At 34.3% G+C, this 18,267-nt stretch overlaps 46 non-coding genes across 46 annotated transcripts; all 46 read left to right on the plus strand.

Moving 5' to 3' along the window:
* The first annotated feature begins 1,824 nt into the window (after positions 1-1,824).
* On the plus strand, positions 1,825-1,898 carry TRNAT-AGU (transfer RNA threonine (anticodon AGU)). The gene has a single exon. It is a non-coding gene; the product is annotated as a tRNA-Thr (tRNA).
* Positions 1,899-2,042: 144 nt separating this feature from the next.
* Positions 2,043-2,116, plus strand: TRNAT-AGU (transfer RNA threonine (anticodon AGU)). The gene has a single exon. It is a non-coding gene; the product is annotated as a tRNA-Thr (tRNA).
* A 144-nt stretch (positions 2,117-2,260) lies between these two features.
* On the plus strand, positions 2,261-2,334 carry TRNAT-AGU (transfer RNA threonine (anticodon AGU)). Its single transcript has one exon. It is a non-coding gene; the product is annotated as a tRNA-Thr (tRNA).
* Positions 2,335-3,348: 1,014 nt separating this feature from the next.
* TRNAA-AGC (transfer RNA alanine (anticodon AGC)) lies at positions 3,349-3,422 on the plus strand. The gene has a single exon. It is a non-coding gene; the product is annotated as a tRNA-Ala (tRNA).
* Positions 3,423-3,783: 361 nt separating this feature from the next.
* Positions 3,784-3,857, plus strand: TRNAT-AGU (transfer RNA threonine (anticodon AGU)). The gene has a single exon. It is a non-coding gene; the product is annotated as a tRNA-Thr (tRNA).
* Positions 3,858-4,219: 362 nt separating this feature from the next.
* On the plus strand, positions 4,220-4,293 carry TRNAT-AGU (transfer RNA threonine (anticodon AGU)). The gene has a single exon. It is a non-coding gene; the product is annotated as a tRNA-Thr (tRNA).
* Positions 4,294-4,653: 360 nt separating this feature from the next.
* On the plus strand, positions 4,654-4,727 carry TRNAT-AGU (transfer RNA threonine (anticodon AGU)). Its single transcript has one exon. It is a non-coding gene; the product is annotated as a tRNA-Thr (tRNA).
* A 126-nt stretch (positions 4,728-4,853) lies between these two features.
* On the plus strand, positions 4,854-4,927 carry TRNAT-AGU (transfer RNA threonine (anticodon AGU)). Its single transcript has one exon. It is a non-coding gene; the product is annotated as a tRNA-Thr (tRNA).
* A 1,014-nt stretch (positions 4,928-5,941) lies between these two features.
* On the plus strand, positions 5,942-6,015 carry TRNAA-AGC (transfer RNA alanine (anticodon AGC)). Its single transcript has one exon. It is a non-coding gene; the product is annotated as a tRNA-Ala (tRNA).
* Positions 6,016-6,376: 361 nt separating this feature from the next.
* On the plus strand, positions 6,377-6,450 carry TRNAT-AGU (transfer RNA threonine (anticodon AGU)). Its single transcript has one exon. It is a non-coding gene; the product is annotated as a tRNA-Thr (tRNA).
* A 362-nt stretch (positions 6,451-6,812) lies between these two features.
* On the plus strand, positions 6,813-6,886 carry TRNAT-AGU (transfer RNA threonine (anticodon AGU)). Its single transcript has one exon. It is a non-coding gene; the product is annotated as a tRNA-Thr (tRNA).
* A 360-nt stretch (positions 6,887-7,246) lies between these two features.
* On the plus strand, positions 7,247-7,320 carry TRNAT-AGU (transfer RNA threonine (anticodon AGU)). The gene has a single exon. It is a non-coding gene; the product is annotated as a tRNA-Thr (tRNA).
* A 126-nt stretch (positions 7,321-7,446) lies between these two features.
* On the plus strand, positions 7,447-7,520 carry TRNAT-AGU (transfer RNA threonine (anticodon AGU)). The gene has a single exon. It is a non-coding gene; the product is annotated as a tRNA-Thr (tRNA).
* A 144-nt stretch (positions 7,521-7,664) lies between these two features.
* TRNAA-AGC (transfer RNA alanine (anticodon AGC)) lies at positions 7,665-7,738 on the plus strand. The gene has a single exon. It is a non-coding gene; the product is annotated as a tRNA-Ala (tRNA).
* A 144-nt stretch (positions 7,739-7,882) lies between these two features.
* TRNAS-AGA (transfer RNA serine (anticodon AGA)) lies at positions 7,883-7,956 on the plus strand. The gene has a single exon. It is a non-coding gene; the product is annotated as a tRNA-Ser (tRNA).
* Positions 7,957-8,317: 361 nt separating this feature from the next.
* Positions 8,318-8,391, plus strand: TRNAT-AGU (transfer RNA threonine (anticodon AGU)). Its single transcript has one exon. It is a non-coding gene; the product is annotated as a tRNA-Thr (tRNA).
* A 144-nt stretch (positions 8,392-8,535) lies between these two features.
* TRNAA-AGC (transfer RNA alanine (anticodon AGC)) lies at positions 8,536-8,609 on the plus strand. Its single transcript has one exon. It is a non-coding gene; the product is annotated as a tRNA-Ala (tRNA).
* Positions 8,610-8,970: 361 nt separating this feature from the next.
* Positions 8,971-9,044, plus strand: TRNAT-AGU (transfer RNA threonine (anticodon AGU)). Its single transcript has one exon. It is a non-coding gene; the product is annotated as a tRNA-Thr (tRNA).
* A 144-nt stretch (positions 9,045-9,188) lies between these two features.
* Positions 9,189-9,262, plus strand: TRNAT-AGU (transfer RNA threonine (anticodon AGU)). The gene has a single exon. It is a non-coding gene; the product is annotated as a tRNA-Thr (tRNA).
* Positions 9,263-9,406: 144 nt separating this feature from the next.
* TRNAA-AGC (transfer RNA alanine (anticodon AGC)) lies at positions 9,407-9,480 on the plus strand. Its single transcript has one exon. It is a non-coding gene; the product is annotated as a tRNA-Ala (tRNA).
* Positions 9,481-9,624: 144 nt separating this feature from the next.
* TRNAT-AGU (transfer RNA threonine (anticodon AGU)) lies at positions 9,625-9,698 on the plus strand. The gene has a single exon. It is a non-coding gene; the product is annotated as a tRNA-Thr (tRNA).
* A 144-nt stretch (positions 9,699-9,842) lies between these two features.
* Positions 9,843-9,916, plus strand: TRNAT-AGU (transfer RNA threonine (anticodon AGU)). Its single transcript has one exon. It is a non-coding gene; the product is annotated as a tRNA-Thr (tRNA).
* Positions 9,917-10,276: 360 nt separating this feature from the next.
* TRNAT-AGU (transfer RNA threonine (anticodon AGU)) lies at positions 10,277-10,350 on the plus strand. The gene has a single exon. It is a non-coding gene; the product is annotated as a tRNA-Thr (tRNA).
* Positions 10,351-10,476: 126 nt separating this feature from the next.
* On the plus strand, positions 10,477-10,550 carry TRNAT-AGU (transfer RNA threonine (anticodon AGU)). Its single transcript has one exon. It is a non-coding gene; the product is annotated as a tRNA-Thr (tRNA).
* A 144-nt stretch (positions 10,551-10,694) lies between these two features.
* TRNAA-AGC (transfer RNA alanine (anticodon AGC)) lies at positions 10,695-10,768 on the plus strand. Its single transcript has one exon. It is a non-coding gene; the product is annotated as a tRNA-Ala (tRNA).
* A 144-nt stretch (positions 10,769-10,912) lies between these two features.
* TRNAS-AGA (transfer RNA serine (anticodon AGA)) lies at positions 10,913-10,986 on the plus strand. The gene has a single exon. It is a non-coding gene; the product is annotated as a tRNA-Ser (tRNA).
* Positions 10,987-11,565: 579 nt separating this feature from the next.
* Positions 11,566-11,639, plus strand: TRNAA-AGC (transfer RNA alanine (anticodon AGC)). The gene has a single exon. It is a non-coding gene; the product is annotated as a tRNA-Ala (tRNA).
* A 578-nt stretch (positions 11,640-12,217) lies between these two features.
* On the plus strand, positions 12,218-12,291 carry TRNAT-AGU (transfer RNA threonine (anticodon AGU)). Its single transcript has one exon. It is a non-coding gene; the product is annotated as a tRNA-Thr (tRNA).
* Positions 12,292-12,434: 143 nt separating this feature from the next.
* TRNAS-AGA (transfer RNA serine (anticodon AGA)) lies at positions 12,435-12,508 on the plus strand. Its single transcript has one exon. It is a non-coding gene; the product is annotated as a tRNA-Ser (tRNA).
* Positions 12,509-12,651: 143 nt separating this feature from the next.
* On the plus strand, positions 12,652-12,725 carry TRNAA-AGC (transfer RNA alanine (anticodon AGC)). The gene has a single exon. It is a non-coding gene; the product is annotated as a tRNA-Ala (tRNA).
* A 144-nt stretch (positions 12,726-12,869) lies between these two features.
* Positions 12,870-12,943, plus strand: TRNAT-AGU (transfer RNA threonine (anticodon AGU)). The gene has a single exon. It is a non-coding gene; the product is annotated as a tRNA-Thr (tRNA).
* Positions 12,944-13,069: 126 nt separating this feature from the next.
* On the plus strand, positions 13,070-13,143 carry TRNAT-AGU (transfer RNA threonine (anticodon AGU)). The gene has a single exon. It is a non-coding gene; the product is annotated as a tRNA-Thr (tRNA).
* A 144-nt stretch (positions 13,144-13,287) lies between these two features.
* On the plus strand, positions 13,288-13,361 carry TRNAA-AGC (transfer RNA alanine (anticodon AGC)). Its single transcript has one exon. It is a non-coding gene; the product is annotated as a tRNA-Ala (tRNA).
* Positions 13,362-13,505: 144 nt separating this feature from the next.
* Positions 13,506-13,579, plus strand: TRNAS-AGA (transfer RNA serine (anticodon AGA)). The gene has a single exon. It is a non-coding gene; the product is annotated as a tRNA-Ser (tRNA).
* A 361-nt stretch (positions 13,580-13,940) lies between these two features.
* TRNAT-AGU (transfer RNA threonine (anticodon AGU)) lies at positions 13,941-14,014 on the plus strand. Its single transcript has one exon. It is a non-coding gene; the product is annotated as a tRNA-Thr (tRNA).
* A 144-nt stretch (positions 14,015-14,158) lies between these two features.
* On the plus strand, positions 14,159-14,232 carry TRNAA-AGC (transfer RNA alanine (anticodon AGC)). Its single transcript has one exon. It is a non-coding gene; the product is annotated as a tRNA-Ala (tRNA).
* Positions 14,233-14,593: 361 nt separating this feature from the next.
* On the plus strand, positions 14,594-14,667 carry TRNAA-AGC (transfer RNA alanine (anticodon AGC)). The gene has a single exon. It is a non-coding gene; the product is annotated as a tRNA-Ala (tRNA).
* A 578-nt stretch (positions 14,668-15,245) lies between these two features.
* TRNAT-AGU (transfer RNA threonine (anticodon AGU)) lies at positions 15,246-15,319 on the plus strand. The gene has a single exon. It is a non-coding gene; the product is annotated as a tRNA-Thr (tRNA).
* A 578-nt stretch (positions 15,320-15,897) lies between these two features.
* On the plus strand, positions 15,898-15,971 carry TRNAT-AGU (transfer RNA threonine (anticodon AGU)). Its single transcript has one exon. It is a non-coding gene; the product is annotated as a tRNA-Thr (tRNA).
* A 144-nt stretch (positions 15,972-16,115) lies between these two features.
* On the plus strand, positions 16,116-16,189 carry TRNAT-AGU (transfer RNA threonine (anticodon AGU)). The gene has a single exon. It is a non-coding gene; the product is annotated as a tRNA-Thr (tRNA).
* Positions 16,190-16,333: 144 nt separating this feature from the next.
* On the plus strand, positions 16,334-16,407 carry TRNAT-AGU (transfer RNA threonine (anticodon AGU)). Its single transcript has one exon. It is a non-coding gene; the product is annotated as a tRNA-Thr (tRNA).
* A 143-nt stretch (positions 16,408-16,550) lies between these two features.
* Positions 16,551-16,624, plus strand: TRNAT-AGU (transfer RNA threonine (anticodon AGU)). The gene has a single exon. It is a non-coding gene; the product is annotated as a tRNA-Thr (tRNA).
* Positions 16,625-16,750: 126 nt separating this feature from the next.
* TRNAT-AGU (transfer RNA threonine (anticodon AGU)) lies at positions 16,751-16,824 on the plus strand. Its single transcript has one exon. It is a non-coding gene; the product is annotated as a tRNA-Thr (tRNA).
* Positions 16,825-16,968: 144 nt separating this feature from the next.
* On the plus strand, positions 16,969-17,042 carry TRNAA-AGC (transfer RNA alanine (anticodon AGC)). The gene has a single exon. It is a non-coding gene; the product is annotated as a tRNA-Ala (tRNA).
* Positions 17,043-17,621: 579 nt separating this feature from the next.
* On the plus strand, positions 17,622-17,695 carry TRNAT-AGU (transfer RNA threonine (anticodon AGU)). Its single transcript has one exon. It is a non-coding gene; the product is annotated as a tRNA-Thr (tRNA).
* A 144-nt stretch (positions 17,696-17,839) lies between these two features.
* TRNAA-AGC (transfer RNA alanine (anticodon AGC)) lies at positions 17,840-17,913 on the plus strand. The gene has a single exon. It is a non-coding gene; the product is annotated as a tRNA-Ala (tRNA).
* The last annotated feature ends 354 nt before the right edge of the window (positions 17,914-18,267 follow it).

Below are 18,267 nucleotides of genomic sequence, written 5' to 3' on the forward strand. Positions count from 1 at the left end.
ACAATATTTTTAAATATTTGTTTCTCACAGATAAAAGGACATAAAGTATTTTGCATTTGCAATTCCGTACAAACGTGGCGCCGTGGCTTAGTTGGTTAAAGCGCCTGTCTAGTAAACAGGAGATCGAGAGTTCGAATCTCTACGGTGCCTGCTTTCAACTTTTAATGTATGTAAATTAACTATGCATGAAAGTGAAGATTTAAAAATTATTTTGTAAAAAATATTTACAAATATTTGTTTCTCACAGATAAAAGGACATAAAGTATTTTGCATTTGCAATTCCGTACAATCGTGGCGCCGTGGCTTAGTTGGTTAAAGTGCCTGTCCAGTAAACAGGAGATCGAGAGTTCGAATCTCTCCGGAGCCTGCGTTCAACTTTTAATATATGTAAATTAACTATGCATGAAAGTCATGGATATAAAAATTATTTCGTAAACAATATTTTCAAATATTTGTGTCTCACAGATGAAAGGACATAAAGTATTTTGCATTTGAAATTCCGTACAATTGTGGCGCCGTGGCTTAGTTGGTTAAAGCGCCTGTCTAGTAAACAGGAGATCGAGAGTTCGAATCTCACCGTTGCCTGCTTTCATTTTTAATATATGTAAATTAATTATGCATGAAAGTGATGGATATAAAAATTATTTTGTAAACAATATTTTCACATATTTGTTTCTCACAGATAAAAGGACATAAAGTATTTTGCATTTGCAATTCCGTACAATCGTGGCGCCGTGGCTTAGTTGGTTAAAGCTCCTGTCTAGTAAACAGGAGATCGAGTGTTCGAATCTCTACGGTGCCTGCTTTCAACTTTTAATATATGTAAATTAACTATTCATGAAAGTGAAGATTTAAAAATTATTTTGTAAACAATATTTACAAATATTTGTTTCTCACAGATAAAAGGACATAAAGTATTTTGCATTTGCAATTCCGTACAATCGTGGCGCCGTGGCTTAGTTGGTTAAAGCGCCTGGCTAGTAAACAGGAGATCGAGAGTTCGAATCTCTCCTGTGCCTGCTTTCAACTTTTAATATATTTAAATTAACTATGCATGAAAGTGATGGATATAAAAATTATTTTTTAAACAATATTTTCAAATATTTGTTTCTCACAGATAAAAGGATATAAAGTATTTTGCATTTGAAATTTTGAAATTCCATACAATCGTGGCGCCGTGGCTTAGATGGTTAAAGCGCCTGTCTAGCAAACAGGAGATCAAGAGTTCGAATCTCTCTGGTGCCTGCTTTCAACTTTAAATACATGTAAATTAACTATGCATGAAAGTGATGGATATAAGAATTATTTTGTAAACAATATTTTTAAATATTTGTTTCTCACAGATAAAAGGACATAAAGTATTTTGCATTTGCAATTCCGTACAAACGTGGCGCCGTGGCTTAGTTGGTTAAAGCGCCTGTCTAGTAAACAGGAGATCGAGAGTTCGAATCTCTACGGTGCCTGCTTTCAACTTTTAATGTATGTAAATTAACTATGCATGAAAGTGAAGATTTAAAAATTATTTTGTAAAAAATATTTACAAATATTTGTTTCTCACAGATAAAAGGACATAAAGTATTTTGCATTTGCAATTCCGTACAATCGTGGCGCCGTGGCTTAGTTGGTTAAAGCGCCTGTCCAGTAAACAGGAGATCGAGAGTTCGAATCTCTCCGGAGCCTGCGTTCAACTTTTAATATATGTAAATTAACTATGCATGAAAGTCATGGATATAAAAATTATTTCGTAAACAATATTTTCAAATATTTGTTTCTCACAGATGAAAGGACATAAAGTATTTTGCATTTGAAATTCCGTACAATTGTGGCGCCGTGGCTTAGTTGGTTAAAACGCCTGTCTAGTAAACAGGAGATCGAGAGTTCGAATCTCTCCGGTGCCTGCTTTCAACTTTTAATATATTTAAATTAACTATGCATGAAAGTGATGGATATAAAAATTATTTTTTAAACAATATTTTCAAATATTTGTTTCTCACAGATAAAAGGACATAAAGTATTTTCAATTTGCAATTCCGTACAATCTTGGCGCCGTGGCTTAGTTGGTTAAAGCGCCTGTCTAGTAAACAGGAGATCGAGAGTTCGAATCTCTCCGGTGCCTGCTTTCAACTTTTAATATATTTAAATTAACTATGCATGAAAGTGATGGATATAAAAATTATTTCGTAAACAATATTTTCAAATATTTGTTTCTCACAGATAAAAGGACATAAAGTATTTTGCATTTGCAATTCCGTACAATCGTGGCGCCGTGGCTTAGTTGGTTAAAGTGCCTGTCTAGTAAACAGGAGATCGAGAGTTCGAATCTCTCCGGTGCCTGCATACAACTTTTAATATATTTAAATTAACTGTGCATGAAAGTGATGGATATAAAAATTATTTCGTAAACAATATTTTCAAATATTTGTTTCTCACAGATAAAAGACCATAAAATATTTTGCATTTGCAATTCCGTACTTTCGTGGCGCCGTGGCTTAGTTGGTTAAAGCGCCTGTCTAGTAAACAGGAGATCGAGAGTTCGAATCTCTACGGTGCCTGCTTTCAACTTTTAATATATGTAAATTAACTATGCATGAAAGTGATGGATATAAAAATTATTTTGTAAACAATATTTTCAAATATTTGTTTCTCACAGATAAAAGGATATAAAGTATTTTGCATTCTAAATTCCGTACATTCGTGGCGCCGTGGCTTAGATGGTTAAAGCGTCTGTCTAGCAAACAGGAGATCAAGAGTTCGAATCTCTCCGGTGCCTGCTTTCAACTTTAAATACATGTAAATTAACTATGCATGAAAGTGATGGATATAAGAATTATTTTGTAAACAATATTTTCAAATATTTGTTTCTCACAGATAAAAGGACATAAAGTATTTTTCATTTGCAATTCCGTACAATCGTGCCGCCGTGGCTTAGTTGGTTAAAGCGCCTGTCTAGTAAACAGGAGATCGAGAGTTCGAATCTCTACGGTGCCTGCTTTCAACTTTTAATGTATGTAAATTAACTATGCATGAAAGTGAAGATTTAAAAATTATTTTGTAAACAATATTTACAAATATTTGTTTCTCACAGAAAAAAGGACATAAAGTATTTTGCATTTGCAATTCCGAACAATTGTGGCGTCGTGGCTTAGTTGGTTAAAGCGCCTGTCTAGTAATCAGGAGATCGAGAGTTCGAATCTCACCGGTGCCTGCTTTCATTTTTAATATATGTAAATAAACTATGCATGAAAGTGATGGATATAAGAATTAGTTTGTAAACAATATTTTCAAATATTTGTTTCTCACAGATAAAAGGACATAAAGTATTTTGCATTTGCAATTCCGTTCAATCGTGGCGCCGTGGCTTAGTTGGTTAAAGCGCCTGTCTAGCAAACAGGAGATCAAGAGTTCGAATCTCTCCGGTGCCTGCTTTCAACTTTAAATACATGTAAATTAACTATGCATGAAAGTGATGGATATAAGAATTATTTTGTAAACAATATTTTCAAATATTTGTTTCTCACAGATAAAAGGACATAAAGTATTTTGCATTTGCAATTCCGTACAATCGTGGCGCCGTGGCTTAGTTGGTTAAAGCGCCTGTCTAGTAAACAGGAGATCGAGAGTTCGAATCTCTACGGTGCCTGCTTTCAACTTTTAATGTATGTAAATTAACTATGCATGAAAGTGAAGATTTAAAAATTATTTTGTAAACAATATTTACAAATATTTGTTTCTCACAGATAAAAGGACATAAAGTATTTTGCATTTGCAATTCCGTACAATCGTGGCGCCGTGGCTTAGTTGGTTAAAGCGCCTGTCTAGTAAACAGGAGATCGAGAGTTCGAATCTCTCCGGCGCCTGCGTACAACTTTTAATATATGTAAATTAACTATGCATGAAAGTCATGGATATAAAAATTATTTCGTAAACAATATTTTCAAATATTTGTTTCTCACAGATGAAAGGACATAAAGTATTTTGCATTTGAAATTCCGTACAATTGTGGCGCCGTGGCTTAGTTGGTTAAAGCGCCTGTCTAGTAAACAACAGATCGAGAGTTCGAAGCTCTCCGGTGCCTGCTTTCAACTTTAAATACATGTAAATTAACTATGCATGAAAGTGATGGATATAAAAATTATTTTGCAAACAATATTTTCAAATATTTGTTTCTCACAGAAAAAAGGACATAAAGTATTTTGCATTTGCAATTCCGAACAATTGTGGCGCCGTGGCTTAGTTGGTTAAAGCGCCTGTCTAGTAAACAGGAGATCGAGAGTTCGAATCTCACCGGTGCCTGCTTTCATTTTTAATATATGTAAATAAAATATGCATGAAAGTGATGGATATACGAATTATTTTGTAAACAATATTTTCAAATATTTGTTTCTCACAGATAAAAGGACATAAAGTATTTTGCATTTGCAATTCCGTACAATCGTGGCGCCGTGGCTTAGTTGGTTAAAGCGACTGTCTAGTAAACAGGAGATCGAGAGTTCGAATCTCTACGGTGCCTGCTTTCAACTTTTAATGTATGTAAATTAACTATGCATGAAAGTGAAGATTTAAAAATTATTTTGTAAACAATATTTACAAATATTTGTTTCTCACAGATAAAAGGACATAAAGTATTTTGCATTTGCAATTCCGTACAATCGTGGCGCCGTGGCTTAGTTGGTTAAAGCGCCTGTCTAGTAAACAGGAGATCGAGAGTTCGAATCTCTCCGGTGCCTGCTTTCAACTTTTAATATATTTAAATTAACTATGCATGAAAGTGATGGATATAAAATTTTCAAATATTTGTTTCTCACAGATAAAAGGACATAAAGTATTTTGCATTTGCAATTCCGTACAATCGTGGCGCCGTGGCTTAGTTGGTTAAAGTGCCTGTCTAGTAAACAGGAGATCGAGAGTTCGAATCTCTCCGGTGCCTGCATACAACTTTTAATATATTTAAATTAACTGTGCATGAAAGTGATGGATATAAAAATTATTTCGTAAACAATATTTTCAAATATTTGTTTCTCACAGATAAAAGACCATAAAATATTTTGCATTTGCAATTCCGTACTTTCGTGGCGCCGTGGCTTAGTTGGTTAAAGCGCCTGTCTAGTAAACAGGAGATCGAGAGTTCGAATCTCTACGGTGCCTGCTTTCAACTTTTAATATATGTAAATTAACTATGCATGAAAGTGATGGATATAAAAATTATTTTGTAAACAATATTTTCAAATATTTGTTTCTCACAGATAAAAGGATATAAAGTATTTTGCATTCTAAATTCCGTACATTCGTGGCGCCGTGGCTTAGATGGTTAAAGCGTCTGTCTAGCAAACAGGAGATCAAGAGTTCGAATCTCTCCGGTGCCTGCTTTCAACTTTAAATACATGTAAATTAACTATGCATGAAAGTGATGGATATAAGAATTATTTTGTAAACAATATTTTCAAATATTTGTTTCTCACAGATAAAAGGACATAAAGTATTTTTCATTTGCAATTCCGTACAATCGTGCCGCCGTGGCTTAGTTGGTTAAAGCGCCTGTCTAGTAAACAGGAGATCGAGAGTTCGAATCTCTACGGTGCCTGCTTTCAACTTTTAATGTATGTAAATTAACTATGCATGAAAGTGAAGATTTAAAAATTATTTTGTAAACAATATTTACAAATATTTGTTTCTCACAGAAAAAAGGACATAAAGTATTTTGCATTTGCAATTCCGAACAATTGTGGCGTCGTGGCTTAGTTGGTTAAAGCGCCTGTCTAGTAATCAGGAGATCGAGAGTTCGAATCTCACCGGTGCCTGCTTTCATTTTTAATATATGTAAATAAACTATGCATGAAAGTGATGGATATAAGAATTAGTTTGTAAACAATATTTTCAAATATTTGTTTCTCACAGATAAAAGGACATAAAGTATTTTGCATTTGCAATTCCGTTCAATCGTGGCGCCGTGGCTTAGTTGGTTAAAGCGCCTGTCTAGCAAACAGGAGATCAAGAGTTCGAATCTCTCCGGTGCCTGCTTTCAACTTTAAATACATGTAAATTAACTATGCATGAAAGTGATGGATATAAGAATTATTTTGTAAACAATATTTTCAAATATTTGTTTCTCACAGATAAAAGGACATAAAGTATTTTGCATTTGCAATTCCGTACAATCGTGGCGCCGTGGCTTAGTTGGTTAAAGCGCCTGTCTAGTAAACAGGAGATCGAGAGTTCGAATCTCTACGGTGCCTGCTTTCAACTTTTAATGTATGTAAATTAACTATGCATGAAAGTGAAGATTTAAAAATTATTTTGTAAACAATATTTACAAATATTTGTTTCTCACAGATAAAAGGACATAAAGTATTTTGCATTTGCAATTCCGTACAATCGTGGCGCCGTGGCTTAGTTGGTTAAAGCGCCTGTCTAGTAAACAGGAGATCGAGAGTTCGAATCTCTCCGGCGCCTGCGTACAACTTTTAATATATGTAAATTAACTATGCATGAAAGTCATGGATATAAAAATTATTTCGTAAACAATATTTTCAAATATTTGTTTCTCACAGATGAAAGGACATAAAGTATTTTGCATTTGAAATTCCGTACAATTGTGGCGCCGTGGCTTAGTTGGTTAAAGCGCCTGTCTAGTAAACAACAGATCGAGAGTTCGAAGCTCTCCGGTGCCTGCTTTCAACTTTAAATACATGTAAATTAACTATGCATGAAAGTGATGGATATAAAAATTATTTTGCAAACAATATTTTCAAATATTTGTTTCTCACAGAAAAAAGGACATAAAGTATTTTGCATTTGCAATTCCGAACAATTGTGGCGCCGTGGCTTAGTTGGTTAAAGCGCCTGTCTAGTAAACAGGAGATCGAGAGTTCGAATCTCACCGGTGCCTGCTTTCATTTTTAATATATGTAAATAAAATATGCATGAAAGTGATGGATATAAGAATTATTTTGTAAACAATATTTTCAAATATTTGTTTCTCACAGATAAAAGGACATAAAGTATTTTGCATTTGCAATTCCGTACAATCGTGGCGCCGTGGCTTAGTTGGTTAAAGCGCCTGTCTAGTAAACAGGAGATCGAGAGTTCGAATCTCTACGGTGCCTGCTTTCAACTTTTAATGTATGTAAATTAACTATGCATGAAAGTGAAGATTTAAAAATTATTTTGTAAACAATATTTACAAATATTTGTTTCTCACAGATAAAAGGACATAAAGTATTTTGCATTTGCAATTCCGTACAATCGTGGCGCCGTGGCTTAGTTGGTTAAAGCGCCTGTCTAGTAAACAGGAGATCGAGAGTTCGAATCTCTCCGGTGCCTGCTTTCAACTTTTAATATATTTAAATTAACTATGCATGAAAGTGATGGATATAAAATTTTCAAATATTTGTTTCTCACAGATAAAAGGACATAAAGTATTTTGCATTTAAAATTCCGTACAATCGTGGCGCCGTGGCTTAGTTGGTTAAAGCGCCTGTCTAGTAAACAGGAGATCGAGAGTTCGAATCTCTCCGGTGCCTGCGTACAAATTTTAATATATTTAAATTAACTGTGCATGAAAGTGATGGATATAAAAATTATTTCGTAAACAATATTTTCAAATATTTGTTTCTCACAGATAAAAGACCATAAAATATTTTGCATTTGCACTTCCGTACATTCGTGGCGCCGTGGCTTAGTTGGTTAAAGCGCCTGTCTAGCAAACAGGAGATCGAGAGTTCGAATCTCTCCGGTGCCTGCTTTCAACTTTAAATACATGAAAATTAACTATGCATGAAAGTCATGGATATAAAAATTATTTTGTAAACAATATTTTCAAATATTTGTTTCTCACAGATAAAAGGACATAAAGTATTTTGCATTTGCAATTCCGTACAATCGTGGCGCCGTGGCTTAGTTGGTTAAAGCGCCTGTCTAGAAAACAGGAGATCGAGAGTTCGAATCTCTACGGTGCCTGCTTTCAACTTTTAATATATGTAAATTAACTATGCATGAAAGTGAAGATTTAAAAATTATTTTGTAAACAATATTTACAAATATTTGTTTCTCACAGATAAAAGGACATAAAGTATTTTGCATTTGCAATTCCGTACAATCGTGCCGCCGTGGCTTAGTTGGTTAAAGCGCCTGTCTAGTAAAAAGGAGATCGAGAGTTCGAATCTCTCCGGTGCCTGCGTACAACTTTTAATATATGTAAATTAAGTATGCATGAAAGTCATGGATATAAAAATTATTTCGTAAACAATATTTTCAAATATTTGTTTCTCACAGATAAAAGGACATGAAGTATTTTGTATTTGAAATTCCGTACAATCGTGGCGCCGTGGCTTAGTTGGTTAAAGCGCCTGTCTAGTAAACAGGAGATCGAGAGTTCGAATCTCTCCGGTGCCTGCGTACAACTTTTAATATATTTAAATTAACTGTGCATGAAAGTGATGGATATAAAAATTATTTCGTAAACAATATTTTCAAATATTTGTTTCTCACAGATAAAAGACCATAAAATATTTTGCATTTGCACTTCCGTACATTCGTGGCGCCGTGGCTTAGTTGGTTAAAGCGCCTGTCTAGCAAACAGGAGATCGAGAGTTCGAATCACTCCGGTGCCTGCTTTCAACTTTAAATACATGTAAATTAACTATGCATGAAAGTCATGGATATAAAAATTATTTTGTAAACAATATTTTCAAATATTTGTTTCTCACAGATAAAAGGACATAAAGTATTTTGCATTTGCAATTCCGTACAATCTTGGCGCCGTGTCTTGGTTGGTTAAAGCGCCTGTCTAGTAAACAGGAGATCGAGAGTTCGAATCTCTACGGTGCCTGCTTTCAACTTTTAATATATGTAAATTAACTATGCATGAAAGTGAAGATTTAAAAATTATTTTGTAAACAATATTTACAAATATTTGTTTCTCACAGATAAAAGGACATAAAGTATTTTGCATTTGCAATTCCGTACAATCGTGGCGCCGTGGCTTAGTTGGTTAAAGCGCCTGTCTAGTAAACAGGAGATCGAGAGTTCGAATCTCTCCGGTGCCTGCGTTCAACTTTTAATATATGTAAATTAACTATGCATGAAAGTCATGGATATAAAAATTATTTCGTAAACAATATTTTCAAATATTTGTTTCTCACAGATAAAAGGACATAAAGTATTTTGCATTTGAAATTCAGTACAATTGTGGCGCCGTGGCTTAGTTGGTTAAAGCGCCTGTCCAGTAAACAGGAGATCGAGAGTTCGAATCTCTCCGGTGCCTGCTTTCAACTTATAATATATTTAAATTAACTATGCATGAAAGTGATGGATATAAAAATTATTTTTTAAACAATATTCTCAAATATTTGTTTCTCACAGATAAAAGGATATAAAGTATTTTGCATTTGAAATTCCGTACAATCGTGGCGCCGTGGCTTAGTTGGTTAAAGCGCCTGTCCAGCAAACAGGAGACCGAGAGTTCGAATCTCTCCGGTGTCTGCTTTCAACTTTAAATACATGTAAATTAACTATGCATGAAAGTCATGGATAAAAAAATTATTTTGTAAACAATATTTTCAAATATTTGTTTCTCACAGATAAAAGGACATAAAGTATTTTCAATTTGCAATTCCGTACAATCTTGGCGCCGTGGCTTAGTTGGTTAAAGCGCCTGTCTAGTAAACAGGAGATCGAGAGTTCGAATCTCTCCGGTGCCTGCTTTCAACTTTGAATACATGTAAATTAACTATGCATGAAAGTGATGGATATAAAAATTATTTTGTAAACATTATTTTCAAATATTTGTTTCTCACAGAAAAAAGGACATAAAGTATTTTGCATTTGCAATTCCGAACAATTGTGGCGCCGTGGCTTAGTTGGTTAAAGCGCCTGTCTAGTAAACAGGAGATCGAGAGTTCGAATCTCACCGGTGCCTGCTTTCATTTTTAATATATGTAAATAAACTATGCATGAAAGTGATGGATATAAGAATTATTTTGTAAACAATATTTTCAAATATTTGTTTCTCACAGATAAAAGGACATAAAGTATTTTGCATTTGCAATTCCGTACAATCGTGGCGCCGTGGCTTAGTTGGTTAAAGCGCCTGTCTAGTAAACAGGAGATCGAGAGTTCGAATCTCTACGGTGCCTGCTTTCAACTTTTAATGTATGTAAATTAACTATGCATGAAAGTGAAGATTTAAAAATTATTTTGTAAACAATATTTACAAATATTTGTTTCTCACAGATAAAAGGACATAAAGTATTTTGCATTTGCAATTCCGTACAATCGTGGCGCCGTGGCTTAGTTGGTTAAAGCGCCTGTCTAGTAAACAGGAGATCGAGAGTTCGAATCTCTCCGGTGCCTGCTTTCAACTTTTAATATATTTAAATTAACTATGCATGAAAGTGATGGATATAAAATTTTCAAATATTTGTTTCTCACAGATAAAAGGACATAAAGTATTTTGCATTTAAAATTCCGTACAATCGTGGCGCCGTGGCTTAGTTGGTTAAAGCGCCTGTCTAGTAAACAGGAGATCGAGAGTTCGAATCTCTCCGGTGCCTGCGTACAACTTTTAATATATTTAAATTAACTGTGCATGAAAGTGATGGATATAAAAATTATTTCGTAAACAATATTTTCAAATATTTGTTTCTCACAGATAAAAGACCATAAAATATTTTGCATTTGCACTTCCGTACATTCGTGGCGCCGTGGCTTAGTTGGTTAAAGCGCCTGTCTAGCAAACAGGAGATCGAGAGTTCGAATCTCTTCGGTGCCTGCTTTCAACTTTAAATACATGTAAATTAACTATGCATGAAAGTCATGGATATAAAAATTATTTTGTAAACAATATTTTCAAATATTTGTTTCTCACAGATAAAAGGACATAAAGTATTTTGCATTTGCAATTCCGTACAATCGTGGCGCCGTGGCTTAGTTGGTTAAAGCGCCTGTCTAGAAAACAGGAGATCGAGAGTTCGAATCTCTACGGTGCCTGCTTTCAACTTTTAATATATGTAAATTAACTATGCATGAAAGTGAAGATTTAAAAATTATTTTGTAAACAATATTTACAAATATTTGTTTCTCACAGATAAAAGGACATAAAGTATTTTGCATTTGCAATTCCGTACAATCGTGCCGCCGTGGCTTAGTTGGTTAAAGCGCCTATCTAGTAAAAAGGAGATCGAGAGTTCGAATCTCTCCGGTGCCTGCGTACAACTTTTAATATATGTAAATTAAGTATGCATGAAAGTCATGGATATAAAAATTATTTCGTAAACAATATTTTCAAATATTTGTTTCTCACAGATAAAAGGACATGAAGTATTTTGTATTTGAAATTCCGTACAATCGTGGCGCCGTGGCTTAGTTGGTTAAAGCGCCTGTCTAGTAAACAGGAGATCGAAAGTTCGAATCTCTCCGGTGCCTGCGTACAACTTTTAATATATTTAAATTAACTGTGCATGAAAGTGATGGATATAAAAATTATTTCGTAAACAATATTTTCAAATATTTGTTTCTCATAGATAAAAGACCATAAAATATTTTGCATTTGCACTTCCGTACATTCGTGGCGCCGTGGCTTAGTTGGTTAAAGCGCCTGTCTAGCAAACAGGAGATCGAGAGTTCGAATCTCTCCGGTGCCTGCTTTCAACTTTAAATACATGTAAATTAACTATGCATGAAAGTCATGGATATAAAAATTATTTTGTAAACAATATTTTCAAATATTTGTTTCTCACAGATAAAAGGACATAAAGTATTTTGCATTTGCAATTCCGTACAATCTTGGCGCCGTGGCTTGGTTGGTTAAAGCGCCTGTCTAGTAAACAGGAGAACGAGAGTTCGAATCTCTACGGTGCCTGCTTTCAACTTTTAATATATGTAAATTAACTATGCATGAAAGTGAAGATTTAAAAATTATTTTGTAAACAATATTTACAAATATTTGTTTCTCAGAGATAAAAGGACATAAAGTATTTTGCATTTGCAATTCCGAACAATTGTGGCGCCGTGGCTTAGTTGGTTAAAGCGCCTGTCTAGTAAAATGGAGATCGAGAGTTCGAATCTCACCGGTGCCTGCTTTCATTTTTAATATATGTAAAGAAACTATGCACGAAAGTGATGGATATAAAAATTATTTTGTAAACAATATTTTCAAATATTTGTTTCTCACAGATAAAAGGACATAAAGTATTTTGCATTTGCAATTCCGTGCAACCTTGGCGCCGTGGCTTGGTTGGTTAAAGCGCCTGTCTAGTAAACAGGAGATCGAGAGTTCGAATCTCTCCGGTGCCTGCTTTCATTTTTAATATATGTAAATAAACTATGCATGAAAGTGATGGATATAAAAATTATTTTGTAAACAATATTTTCAAATATTTGTTTCTCACAGATAAAAGGACATAAAGTATTTTGCATTTGCAATTCCCTACAATCGTGGCGCCGTGGCTTAGTTGGTTAAAGCGCCTGTCTAGAAAACAGGAGATCGAGAGTTCGAATCTCTACGGTGCCTGCTTTCAACTTTTAATATATGTAAATTAATTATGCATGAAAGTGAAGATTTAAAAATTATTTTGTAAACAATATTTACAAATATTTGTTTCTCACAGATAAAAGGACATAAAGTATTTTGCATTTGCACTTCCGTACATTCGTGGCACCGTGGCTTAGTTGGTTAAAGCGCCTGTCTAGCAAACAGGAGATCGAGAGCTCGAATCTCTCCGGTGCCTGCTTTCAACTTTAAATACATGTAAATTAACTATGCATGAAAGTCATGAATATAAAAATTATTTTGTAAACAATATTTTCAAATATTTGTTTCTCACAGATAAAAGGACATAAAGTATTTTGCATTTGCAATTCCGTACAATCGTGGCGCCGTGGCTTAGTTGGTTAAAGCGCCTGTCTAGTAAACAGGAGATCGAGAGTTCGAATCTCTCCGGTGCCTGCTTTCAACTTTTAATATATTTAAATTAACTATGCATGAAAGTGATGGATATAAAATTTTCAAATATTTGTTTCTCACAGATAAAAGGACATAAAGTATTTTGCATTTAAAATTCCGTACAATCGTGGCGCCGTGGCTTAGTTGGTTAAAGCGCCTGTCTAGTAAACAGGAGATCGAGAGTTCGAATCTCTCCGGTGCCTGCGTACAACTTTTAATATATTTAAATTAACTGTGCATGAAAGTGATGGATATAAAAATTATTTCGTAAACAATATTTTCAAATATTTGTTTCTCACAGATAAAAGACCATAAAATATTTTGCATTTGCACTTCCGTACATTCGTGGCACCGTGGCTTAGTTGGTTAAAGCGCCTGTCTAGCAAACAGGAGATCGAGAGTTCGAATCTCTCCGGTGCCTGCTTTCAACTTTAAATACATGTAAATTAACTATGCATGAAAGTCATGGATATAAAAATTATTTTGTAAACAATATTTTCAAATATTTGTTTCTCACAGATAAAAGGACATAAAGTATTTTGCATTTGCAATTCCGTACAATCGTGGCGCCGTGGCTTAGTTGGTTAAAGCGCCTGTCTAGAAAACAGGAGATCGAGAGTTCGAATCTCTACGGTGCCTGCTTTCAACTTTTAATATATGTAAATTAACTATGCATGAAAGTGAAGATTTAAAAATTATTTTGTAAACAATATTTACAAATATTTGTTTCTCACAGATAAAAGGACATAAAGTATTTTGCATTTGCAATTCCGTACAATCGTGCCGCCGTGGCTTAGTTGGTTAAAGCGCCTGTCTAGTAAAAAGGAGATCGAGAGTTCGAATCTCTCCGGTGCCTGCGTACAACTTTTAATATATGTAAATTAAGTATGCATGAAAGTCATGGATATAAAAATTATTTCGTAAACAATATTTTCAAATATTTGTTTCTCACAGATAAAAGGACATGAAGTATTTTGTATTTGAAATTCCGTACAATCGTGGCGCCGTGGCTTAGTTGGTTAAAGCGCCTGTCTAGTAAACAGGAGATCGAGAGTTCGAATCTCTCCGGTGCCTGCGTACAACTTTTAATATATTTAAATTAACTGTGCATGAAAGTGATGGATATAAAAATTATTTCGTAAACAATATTTTCAAATATTTGTTTCTCACAGATAAAAGACCATAAAATATTTTGCATTTGCACTTCCGTACATTCGTGGCGCCGTGGCTTAGTTGGTTAAAGCGCCTGTCTAGCAAACAGGAGATCGAGAGTTCGAATCTCTCCGGTGCCTGCTTTCAACTTTAAATACATGTAAATTAACTATGCATGAAAGTCATGGATATAAAAATTATTTTGTAAACAATATTTTCAAATATTTGTTTCTCACAGATAAAAGGACATAAAGTATTTTGCATTTGCAATTCCGTACAATCTTGGCGCCGTGGCTTGGTTGGTTAAAGCGCCTGTCTAGTAAACAGGAGAACGAGAGTTCGAATCTCTACGGTGCCTGCTTTCAACTTTTAATATATGTAAATTAACTATGCATGAAAGTGAAGATTTAAAAATTATTTTGTAAACAATATTTACAAATATTTGTTTCTCACAGATAAAAGGACATAAAGTATTTTGCATTTGAAATTCCGTACAATCGTGGCGCCGTGGCTTAGTTGGTTAAAGCGCCTGTCCAGCAAACAGGAGACCGAGAGTTCGAATCTCTCCGGTGTCTGCTTTCAACTTTAAATACATGTAAATTAACTATGCATGAAAGTCATGGATAAAAAAATTATTTTGTAAACAATATTTTCAAATATTTGTTTCTCACAGATAAAAGGACATAAAGTATTTTGCATTTGCAATTCCGAACAATTGTGGCGCCGTGGCTTAGTTGGTTAAAGCGCCTGTCTAGTAAAATGGAGATCGAGAGTTCGAATCTCACCGGTGCCTGCTTTCATTTTTAATATATGTAAATAAACTATGCATGAAAGTGATGGATATAAAAATTATTTTGTAAACAATATTTTCAAATATTTGTTTCTCACAGATAAAAGGACATAAAGTATTTTGCATTTGCAATTCCGTGCAACCTTGGCGCCGTGGCTTGGTTGGTTAAAGCGCCTGTCTAGTAAACAGGAGATCGAGAGTTCGAATCTCTACGGTGCCTGCTTTCAACTTTTAATATATGTAAATTAACTATGCATGAAAGTGAAGATTTAAAAATTATTTTGTAAACAATATTTACAAATATTTGTTTCTCACAGATAAAAGGACATAAAGTATTTTGCATTTGCAATTCCGTACAATCGTGGCGCCGTGGCTTAGTTGGTTAAAGCGCCTGTCTAGTAAACAGGAGATCGAGAGTTCGAATCTCTCCGGTGCCTGCGTTCAACTTTTAATATATGTAAATTAACTATGCATGAAAGTGAAGATTTAAAAATTATTTTGTAAACAATATTTACAAATATTTGTTTCTCACAGATAAAAGGACATAAAGTATTTTGCATTTGCAATTCCGTACAATCTTGGCTCCGTGGCATAGTTGGTTAAAGCGCCTGTCTAGTAGACAGGACATCGACAGTTCGATTCTCTACGGTGCCTGCTTTCAACTTTTAATATATGTAAATTAACTATGCATGAAAGTGAAGATTCAAAAATTATTTTGTAAACAATATTTACAAATATTTGTTTCTCACAGATAAAAGGACATAAAGTATTTTGCATTTGCATTTCCGTACAATCGTGGCGCCGTGGCTTAGTTGGTTAAAGCGCCTGTCAAGTAAACAGGAGATCGAGAGTTCGAATCTCTCCGGTGCCTGCGTACAACTTTTAATATATGTAAATTAACTATGCATGAAAGTCATGGATATAAAAATTATTTCGTAAACAATATTTTCAAATATTTGTTTCTCACAGATGAAAGGACATAAAGTATTTTGCATTTGAAATGCCGTACAATTGTGGCGCCGTGGCTTAGTTGGTTAAAGCGCCTGTCTAGTAAACAGGAGATCGAGAGTTCGAATCTCTCCGGTGCCTGCTTTCAACTTTTAATATATTTAAATTAACTATGCATGAAAGTGATGGATATAAAAATTATTTTTTAAACAATATTTTCAAATATTTATTTCTCACAGATAAAAGGACATAAAGTATTTTCAATTTGCAATTCCGTACAATCTTGGCGCCGTGGCTTAGTTGGTTAAAGCGCCTGTCTAGTAAACAGGAGATCGAGAGTTCGAATCTCTCCGGTGCCTGCTTTCAACTTTAAATACATGTAAATTAACTATGCATGAAAGTGATGGATATAAAAATTATTTTGTAAACAATATTTTCAAATATTTGTTTCTCACAGAAAAAAGGACATAAAGTATTTTGCATTTGCAATTCCGAACAACTGTGGCGCCGTGGCTTAGTTGGTTAAAGCGCCTGTCTAGTAAACAGGAGATCGAGAGTTCGAATCTCACCGGTGCCTGCTTTCATTTTTAATATATGTAAATAAACTATGCATGAAAGTGATGGATATAAGATATATTTTGTAAACAATATTTTCAAATATTTGTTTCTCACAGATAAAAGGACATAAAGTATTTTGCATTTGCAATTCCGTACAATCGTGGCGCCGTGGCTTAGTTGGTTAAAGCGCCTGTCTAGTAAACAGGAGATCGAGAGTTCGAATCTCTCCGGTGCCTTCTTTCAACTTTTAATATATTTAAATTAACTATGCATGAAAGAGATGGATATAAAATTTTCAAATATTTGTTTCTCACAGAAAAAAGGACATAAAGTATTTTTCATTTAAAATTCCGTACAATCGTGGCGCCGTGGCTTAGTTGGTTAAAGCGCCTGTCTAGTAAACAGGAGATCGAGAGTTCGAATCTCTCCGGTGCCTGCGTACAACTTTTAATATATTTAAATTAACTGTGCATGAAAGTGATGGATATAAAAATTATTTCGTAAACAATATTTTCAAATATTTGTTTCTCACAGATAAAAGACCATAAAATATTTTGCATTTGCACTTCCGTACATTCGTGGCGCCGTGGCTTAGTTGGTTAAAGCGCCTGTCTAGCAAACAGGAGATCGAGAGTTCGAATCTCTCCGGTGCCTGCTTTCAACTTTAAATACATGTAAATTAACTATGCATGAAAGTCATGGATATAAAAATTATTTTGTAAACAATATTTTCAAATATTTGTTTCTCACAGATAAAAGGACATAAAGTATTTTGCATTTGCAATTCCGTACAATCGTGGCGCTGTGGCTTAGTTGGTTAAAGCGCCTGTCTAGAAAACAGGAGATCGAGAGTTCGAATCTCTACGTTGCCTGCTTTCAACTTTTAATATATGTAAATTAACTATGCATGAAAGTGAAGATTTAAAAATTATTTTATAAACAATATTTACAAATATTTGTTTCTCACAGATAAAAGGACATAAAGTATTTTGCATTTGCAATTCCGTACAATCGTGCCGCCGTGGCTTAGTTGGTTAAAGCTCCTGTCTAGTAAAAAGGAGATCGAGAGTTCGAATCTCTCCGGTGCCTGCGTACAACTTTTAATATATGTAAATTAAGTATGCATGAAAGTCATGGATATAAAAATTATTTCGTAAACAATATTTTTAAATATTTGTTTCTCACAGATAAAAGGACATGAAGTATTTTGTATTTGAAATTCCGTACAATCGTGGCGCCGTGGCTTAGTTGGTTAAAGCGCCTGTCTAGTAAACAGGAGATCGAGAGTTCGAATCTCTCCGGTGCCTGCGTACAACTTTTAATATATTTAAATTAACTGTGCATGAAAGTGATGGATATAAAAATTATTTCGTAAACAATATTTTCAAATATTTGTTTCTCACAGATAAAAGACCATAAAATATTTTGCATTTGCACTTCCGTACATTCGTGGCGCCGTGGCTTAGTTGGTAAAAGCGCCTGTCTAGCAAACAGGAGATCGAGAGTTCGAATCTCTCCGGTGCCTGCTTTCAACTTTAAATACATGTAAATTAACTATGCATGAAAGTCATGGATATAAAAATTATTTTGTAAACAATATTTTCAAATATTTGTTTCTCACAGATAAAAGGACATAAAGTATTTTGCATTTGCAATTCCGTACAGTCTTGGCGCCGTGGCTTGGTTGGTTAAAGCGCCTGTCTAGTAAACAGGAGATCGAGAGATCGAATCTCTACGGTGCCTGCTTTCAACTTTTAATATATGTAAATTAACTATGCATGAAAGTGAAGATTTAAAAATTATTTTGTAAACAATATTTACAAATATTTGTTTCTCACAGATAAAAGGACATAAAGTATTTTGCATTTGCAATTCCGTA

Source organism: Parasteatoda tepidariorum, chromosome 2 (assembly GCF_982258835.1).
Source record: "Parasteatoda tepidariorum strain Cologne lab strain chromosome 2, Ptep-v5.0, whole genome shotgun sequence".
Classification (NCBI taxonomy): Eukaryota; Metazoa; Arthropoda; class Arachnida; order Araneae; family Theridiidae; genus Parasteatoda; species Parasteatoda tepidariorum.